General features: G+C 40.7%; 1 long non-coding RNA gene across 1 annotated transcript; it reads left to right on the top strand.

The window, feature by feature from the left end:
- The first annotated feature begins 2,128 nt into the window (after positions 1 to 2,128).
- LOC142549284 (uncharacterized) lies at positions 2,129 to 5,011 on the top strand. Its single transcript, XR_012821156.1, has 2 exons — positions 2,129 to 2,630; positions 4,765 to 5,011. It is a non-coding gene; the product is annotated as an uncharacterized LOC142549284 (long non-coding RNA).
- Positions 5,012 to 7,652: the final 2,641 nt, after the last annotated feature.

Raw genomic sequence — 7,652 nt, 5'->3', positions numbered from 1 at the left:
TACATACCTAGGCGCAACCTAAGTTGGTAATAGTCTTTATCAACGTGGCCGGCTGGTGATACAATCGAGCATGAAGTTGACAACTATCACAGGACATTACTAACTCCTGGCATCATGCAGCACCGAGGGCCAACAATAACCTGCCAACAACACTTTCCTTGCCAAAGAATAAGCTCACAAATGATTTCCACAGCATCCCTCGTAAACTTCTTGCAGAACATAATTAGCTTCTTGATAACTCAAGCATCGAAGGAGCGGCCTGCAAAGGATCTCCGATACAACACTTCTCCGACTACCACATAACGCGAACACTTTATCTTCAATTTACAAGCTTCCCTAGAGTCATCAGGAAGCTTTCCCTCTCTCAAATAACCAGCTATGACAGTTCTCAAATCCTCTTCTTTCTGTTCGAATGCAGGCGAACTTATGTGAAATTTGAGTTTGACCTGAAATACTACATCCCTAGTCTTCAAAATTCCTATTGATCCGGCCATCTTAGCTAACGTGTCCGCTTTTTTGTTCTCTTTCATGTGAATCTGCTCAAACATTATCTCTGTGAAATTCTCTCTAACTCTATCCACTTCCTGAACATACTCAATAAGTTTTTCATTTTTCACATCATATACTCCCTTCATCTGTTGCGCTACCAATTGTGAGTCAGAAAAAAAAACACCTGGGCAGCTCCCACGTTCCTGGCTGCCCGGAGCCCTGCCAATACAACTTCATACTCTACCTCATTGTTGGATGTTCGGAAATCAAACCTTATAGCCAACTTCACTTCATATCCAGCTGGCGAAATCAATTCCACCCCCACCCCACTTCCATCCTTCTAAGAGGAATCGTCCATGTATACCTTCCGAGGATCCTCATTTTCTTGATGTACAGTTTCCGATAGGAAATAGGCTAAGGCTTGTGCTTTAATAGATGTTCTTGGTTCATACTAGATATCATACTCTCCCAACTCAATAGTCCATTTAACCAAACGACCAGACATATATGAATGAGTTAAGATCCTACCCAATCGACTGTTGGTGAGCACCACAATTGGATGAGAAAAAATATGGTCTCAAGCGTCTCGCCTTCATCACCATACCAAAGCCAACTTCTCCAATCCTGAGTACCTTACCTCTGCTCCTTTGAGTGCATGAAAAACGTAGTAGACATGGTGTTGATTTGATCCCTCTTGCTTGACAAGAACCAAACTCACAGCTCCTTTGGTGACAGATAAATATACCCATACAAAGGCTCACCCGCTGCCGGCTTGGCCAAGACACGGAGCTTAGCAAGGTACTTTTTCAATTCTTCAAAATCCTTCTCGCAATCTAGACCATTCAATTTTTTTCGCCTTACGCAAAATCCGGAAGAACGGTAAGCTTCTGTGAGCGGACCTTGAGATAAACCGCGCTATTGCAGCAATCCTCCCCGTCAACTGATGAACATCTTTGGGTCCTCGAGAGGAAACCATATATTGGATAGCTCGGACCTTCTCAGGGTTAGCCTCAATCCCCCTCTCTGTCACCATATAACCCAGAAACGTCTCATTCCTCACCCCAAAGATACACTTATGAGGATTCAACTTCAGCCCATAGGACCTGAGAGTGGAAAAGATCTCCACTAAGTCAGGCACGAGCTGGGTTGAGTACCTTGACTTCACAATGATATCATCCACGTATACTTCGACATTCCTTCCCACCTGCTCAGAAAATACTCAATCCATCAATCACTGATACGTGGCTCCGGTATTTTTGAGTCCGAAAGGCATGATCACGTAACAGAAGGTTCCTTCAGACGTAATAAAACTCACTTTATCTTGATCCTCCACGGCTAAAGGGATTTTGTGGTACCCCTGATAAGCATCTAACATATACAAATTGTAACATCTCGAAAATTTGAAGGTCCACGTGAATCACATGCATGCAATTTATTAAATTTCTTTTTGTATTTTATTAAATTCTTTTAAAACATAAAATGCATGATTATTTTATTAAATTGTGTTTAATTATTTTTATTCATTTTATGCATTATTATTGCATGATAGGATTTATTTTATGAAATTTTAAAGGTTCATGTATTAAAGATTTTTAAATTTGCACTTCACGCTGGAACGAAGAACGGAGAAGGAGAAATTTTAAAGAAAATTATTTTTATTACACGATTAATTTTTATTAATTAATATAAGATGTTTTAAAGTTATTTTTCAAAAATTGGGATTTATTGGGTATTTTTACCCGCAAGATTTTAATTTTTAACGGTGCATAAATTTTATCAAATCGGGGGACTTTTTGAGGGTTCGGCTAATATTTTCAAAAACTTTCCAACACGAAATATTTTTCGGGAGTGTGTTTGGATTTAATAAAACAACTTTTAAGCTCGTTGGACTTAAAACTCTTTTAATCTTTTAATTAAACCATTTAGGGTCATTAGTTATTTGATTAATAATTAATTAAAGATTATAATTGCTACCCTACAACCATTATCACCCACCACCACCTGCCGACACCCCATTTATATATCAGTACTCTCGGTTTCAAAGAAATACACCAGCTGAAGGCCACGGTTGTTGGCTTGTTCTTGCATCCAAGGCTATCCGGCGTCTCCTCCGTCTCGTTTTCGTTCATCAACTATCTAAGGCACGCCATGTACTTTTATTGCTGCATCACACATGTTATATATTGCTGTTAAGTGTGCATATCGTGTAGGAAACTCCCGATCCATCAGGGAGTAGGAAAGGATTTTCGGTTTTGTTTTTTTACCATGCATTCTTTGATTTTTGAAATCACGTTTTCTGTTTCTGTGTGCAAGGGGCTGCTGTATTATGATGGTAAGGGGATGTTTAGATCGTGGTTGGTAAGGTTTAAGTGCTGGAGTTCGCAGCTGGTTGGGTTTTGTTGGAATAGGCGAGTGTCGATCGAGTGTGTGGCTTGTGGAGGGTTCGATCCATTGTTCCTGCTACACCAGCTGAGCGAGGGCCTCCTCCAGCCCTGTACCAGACCCTGGTGGGTCTGAGTCATGGTCTGGAATGGCTCGAACCATGCTAGAAACAACAGAACGAGCAATCGAGATAGGTAGAAACGATTTGGCCTCGGTAGTGTTTTGTTGTGGATTCTCGGTTCCTAGCTGTTAGTAAAGTGCATGAGGCCGTTCGCTTGGTTCTAATAGGTGCCTTAGGGTCTGGTCTAGGTCCATGTTAGGCTGGTTCAGGGCGGGTGCCGTCGGGGTAGGTTAGGAAGTAAATTTTTGGGAAGATGAGGGTGCTAGAGTGCAAATAAGGAAGGGGCCAAACTTTAGGTGAGTTTCTGGAATTTTCAACCAAGGGATTGGGGGCCTGAAGTTAATGTTTTAGGATCATTACAGTGTTTTTAAGGTATGGTAAAAAGTTGGGAAAGTTTGGGTTACGTTTCGGGTTGATACGGGTTGAAACCGAGACCCCGATCCAAGTTTTAAAACAATTCGGTTAAGTTATGAAATGAGCTCGAGTTTACGTCTAGGAATGATTATAAATAAGTTTTGGGATATTTTAAGGAGTTTGTTAAGTTTCGGATCAAATAAAGAGTTTTGGATTTATCCGGGATTTAGTCGTCGCACGAAACGTTAATTAAAGAATTAATTGAAACGCCTAGATTTAAGCTTAATAAAATTATGAAAAATTATATTTAAGCTCAAATAATTATTAGAAGTCTAAGTTTTTAATTTGAGAATTTTATGCTAAGGTTTGATTTAATTCGGGATTAAAACGCATTCTGATGTTATATTTAAGGATTAATTTAAAAGTCATCGATTTAAGCCAAATAAAAATATGAGAAAATTCTTATAGGCTTATATAATTATTTGGGAGATGTTATAGTCAATGGAATTAAGAAAAGGTCACAAACGTGAAATTTTACGTCTAGGGGTGAAACGATAATTTTTGGGTTTCCAGGGGCAAAATGGTCATTTTGCACCTGGGGTGAGATGTTGGTCCTGGCAGCGCCCTGAGCACAAATTTATGATATTTTAAATGTTTATGCATCATGTTTAAAAGTTTTACGCAATTATGATAAATACGGTGCATGCTTGGTTTAAAAGAAAAATTACGTATATGCATGCTTTTATTAAGGGATGAATATGATGACACGTTTTGAAGGAAGTGATTTAGTTGTGACTAACACGATGACACGATGATATGATTGGAGATATCGTGAGGGAAAAAGCCCCAGAGGGAGCCCGTTTACGGGAGAAGGCCTCAGAGGGAGCCCGACGATCGTATTTCCATTGACATGATATGATAGGCCCGGGCTCAGTGGGCGGGTAATTCCGTCGCTGATGACCCTCGCCGCCGGGTACCACGGTTACACGTAGATGGATCCATCGACTGACATGATGATACGAAAGTCACAGCTAATGAACGGAATTCAAATTAAGATTTTAACACGTATATGTTGATACGATGATACATGCTATGATTATTATCATGTTTTGAAAGGATACGACATGTTTACGTATATGATAACATGGGATGACATGTTTTGACACGTATATGATGATATGAGATGACATGATTTGACACGACATGATTTTATACGACATGTTTATGTTCATGTTTTAAAGTTCATGAAAGGTATGTTGGCATTATGATTTTACACAACACGTTTACGTTATGCTTTTAAGTTCATGAAAGATATGTTGAGTATGATATTTTTCACTGCTGTGTGCTATGTATATGTACTTGTTATTCCTGGTACAGGCGTGTTGAGTCTTTAGACTCACTAGGCGTGTGTGATGCAGGTGAGCTAAATGGTGAGGAGACTGGAGGTGCCGAACTCTGAGTAGGCAGACTTGGTGGGGTGACACGACCCGAGGACCACATGTTTTCCGCATTACGATTTATGAGATTGAGATGAGATGAATATTTTCATACGTTGATGATTTTAAGAATTTTATACGTTTATGTTCACGTATGATTTTGGATGATGGTAGTTATTTTAAACTACATTAATTTTATTGCCAATTAAAAAGATTATTTTAAATGTTATTTTTAAATGCGAGTTTTATATAAAAAAAAATATTTCCGCGATTTTTCGCAGACGTTTCACAAATATTGATGGCCATCGGTGGAGTCCACCAATTGATCTATTTGGGGCAAAGGGTAGCAATATTTAGGGCACGTCTTGTTAAGATCTCTAAAATCCACACACATCTTCAACTTCCCTGAAATCCTCGGCACTAGGATGACATTCGATATCCAAGTAGGAAATTTCACTTCTGGAATACGCCCAGCACTAAGAAACTCTCCCACTTCTTTTTTTATAACTTTATCTTTCTCTTGCCCGAAGTGTCTCTTCTTCTGTTTCACAGGGCGACCGTTCGGCAAGATATTCAATCGATGCTCCGCAACATCTGGGGTTGTACATTTGAGTTCTTGTGCTGACCAAGAAAATACGTTGAGATTAGCCTTTAAACAAGTAATGAATTCTTTCTTAACCTCTGGGTCAAGGTCAGAGGCTATTTTGAGTGTCTTCTTCTTTGACCCCAACGCTATAATCTCAGGCTCGTCCTCACCACCTCCTGAACCTCCTTCTTAACTATGGGTAACCCGCTTATTCCCCTTCTGATCATGTTGACCTCCACACGCACCTTTTTTCCCTCTTACTTCACTACTCCTTCATAACATCGACGCGCGACTTCTGGTGGTCATTTGTTGCTGGCCTTTGGATCATGATGGGCTGGTCTGACTTTATACCTGACGAGCCTCCACAAACCCAACTAGGTCTCCTGGGCCAGATAGGTTAGTGGAGATTGGACCCACTCTGCAGGCACGAGTTTTTCATCTGCGGTCTCTTTTATTGAGGTTATTGTAATAAAATTTTAGCTATAAGGTCTCTGGTTTTGGGATAATATTTGCTGTCTGTATCAGGTTGAAAATCTAATTGTAATAAAATATCAGCTACAAGTCTCAGATTTTGGGGTAAGGCTCCGGGTTCGATGTTTTCGTAATCAAAATGTAATAAATAAAAATCCAGCTAAATGAAATATTTGGTTGCATTATGACCTAATTCAATTTAAACAAGGAGTAAAGTTCTGAATAAATTACAAATTAAGATTAAATAAAACATCATTTCAATAGCTTACTTCAATTCCACTCAACCCATCGAATTGTATCACAACTCTAATCATTTTATACTTTCAATTGCATCATTTTACTTTCTCAGCTATACGTATTATACTATTAAACCACTCAACCCATCGACGCGCGACTTTTTGGTCTCTACAAGAAACTCCAACTCCCTTTCCCACATGAAACTTAAACTTCTGATGATAAGTGGAAGCTACAGCTCTGAAATCCTTTAGGTCTGGTTGTCCCAAAATTCCATTATAAGCTAAGGAGGTGTCCACCACGGTGAAGGTTATCATCTTTGTTACCCACTTAGGATCATTCCCCAAGGATAGGGGAAGAAAAAATGGACCCAATAGCGGGATGTCATGTCTTGAAAACCCATACAAAGGGGTAGAGACCGGCTCAAACTCAAATTCCTCAACCTTCATTTGATCCAATGTGCTCTTGAACAAGATATTCACGGAGTTTCTATTATCAATAAAGATAATTGCCACATCTTAATTGGCAATTGTGGCCGTCACCACCAAGGCATTGTTGTGTGGAGCCACAACGCCTCGGAGGTCTTCTGGCCCAAAGCTGAAGACGAGATCTTGTGGTAAGTCTGCACCCCTAGATATCTCAAAGCTCTCCAACCTTCTTCCGTCTGCTTTCCAAGCTTGCCCAGAGTCTCCATCAGTAGCACCCACGGAGATCATTTGTATCACTCCCCTCATAGGAGGGTTGTCCACAATCATTCTCCTCCTCGGATCGACAGGCTCCCGAGGGACATCCTGACCCCACCCCTCCCTTCTCTGCTCTTCTACCCTCTGATTTATCCATGGACAGCCTCGCCCTCTCCTATGGGACGGGCGAGAACTCGGTCGACTCCCGAATGAGGATCCTTCTTGTCTATCAAGCGGAGGAAACCTAGTACTGCTCTCAACCTCTGTGATTTATCCCACCTCCCTTCTGAATCCCTCACCTCCATCACCTGGTCATGATTCCTATTCAGAGAAACATGAGATGAGAATTGTCATCTTCCTTTAGTTTTATCCTCTCTCTCTCACCCGCGCCTTTCTTCCTACCTCCACTTTCCACTCCCTCAACCCTACCTCCCCCGGACAGTTGCTCCTTCCTCTTGCGTCGTTGGGCATCTTCTAAATTCACATACTTTTTTGCCCGAGCAAACAGATCGTCATAGCTCAACTAAGGTTTCTTGATAAGCAATTTGAAGAATTCGCCTCCTCTCAATCCTTGGGTAAAGGCATTTATCATGATGTCAGGGGTAGCCGTTGGTATCTCCAGCGTTGCATTGTTGAAGCGCTAGATGAATTCTCGCAAATTTTCAGTTTCTTGCTACTTCATCACGAACAGGCTCAGGTAATTTTTCTGGTGCATCTTGCTGCTAGCAAATCAATGCAAGAAAGCCATGGAAAAATCCTCGAAAGACCCTGTGGAGGTGGGTTGCAGCATATTAAACCATTGCTGGGTTGATCTCACCAACGTGCCCATGAACACCCTGAACCTAACTCCATCTGATTACTGATATAACAAAGCCTCATTCTAAATTCTTCCCCAG

Source organism: Primulina tabacum, chromosome 6, assembly GCF_025594145.1.
Source record: "Primulina tabacum isolate GXHZ01 chromosome 6, ASM2559414v2, whole genome shotgun sequence".
NCBI lineage: Eukaryota > Viridiplantae > Streptophyta > Magnoliopsida > Lamiales > Gesneriaceae > Primulina > Primulina tabacum.
Note: the sequence above shows the minus strand (reverse complement) of the source record. Positions and strands in the feature narration are given on the sequence as shown.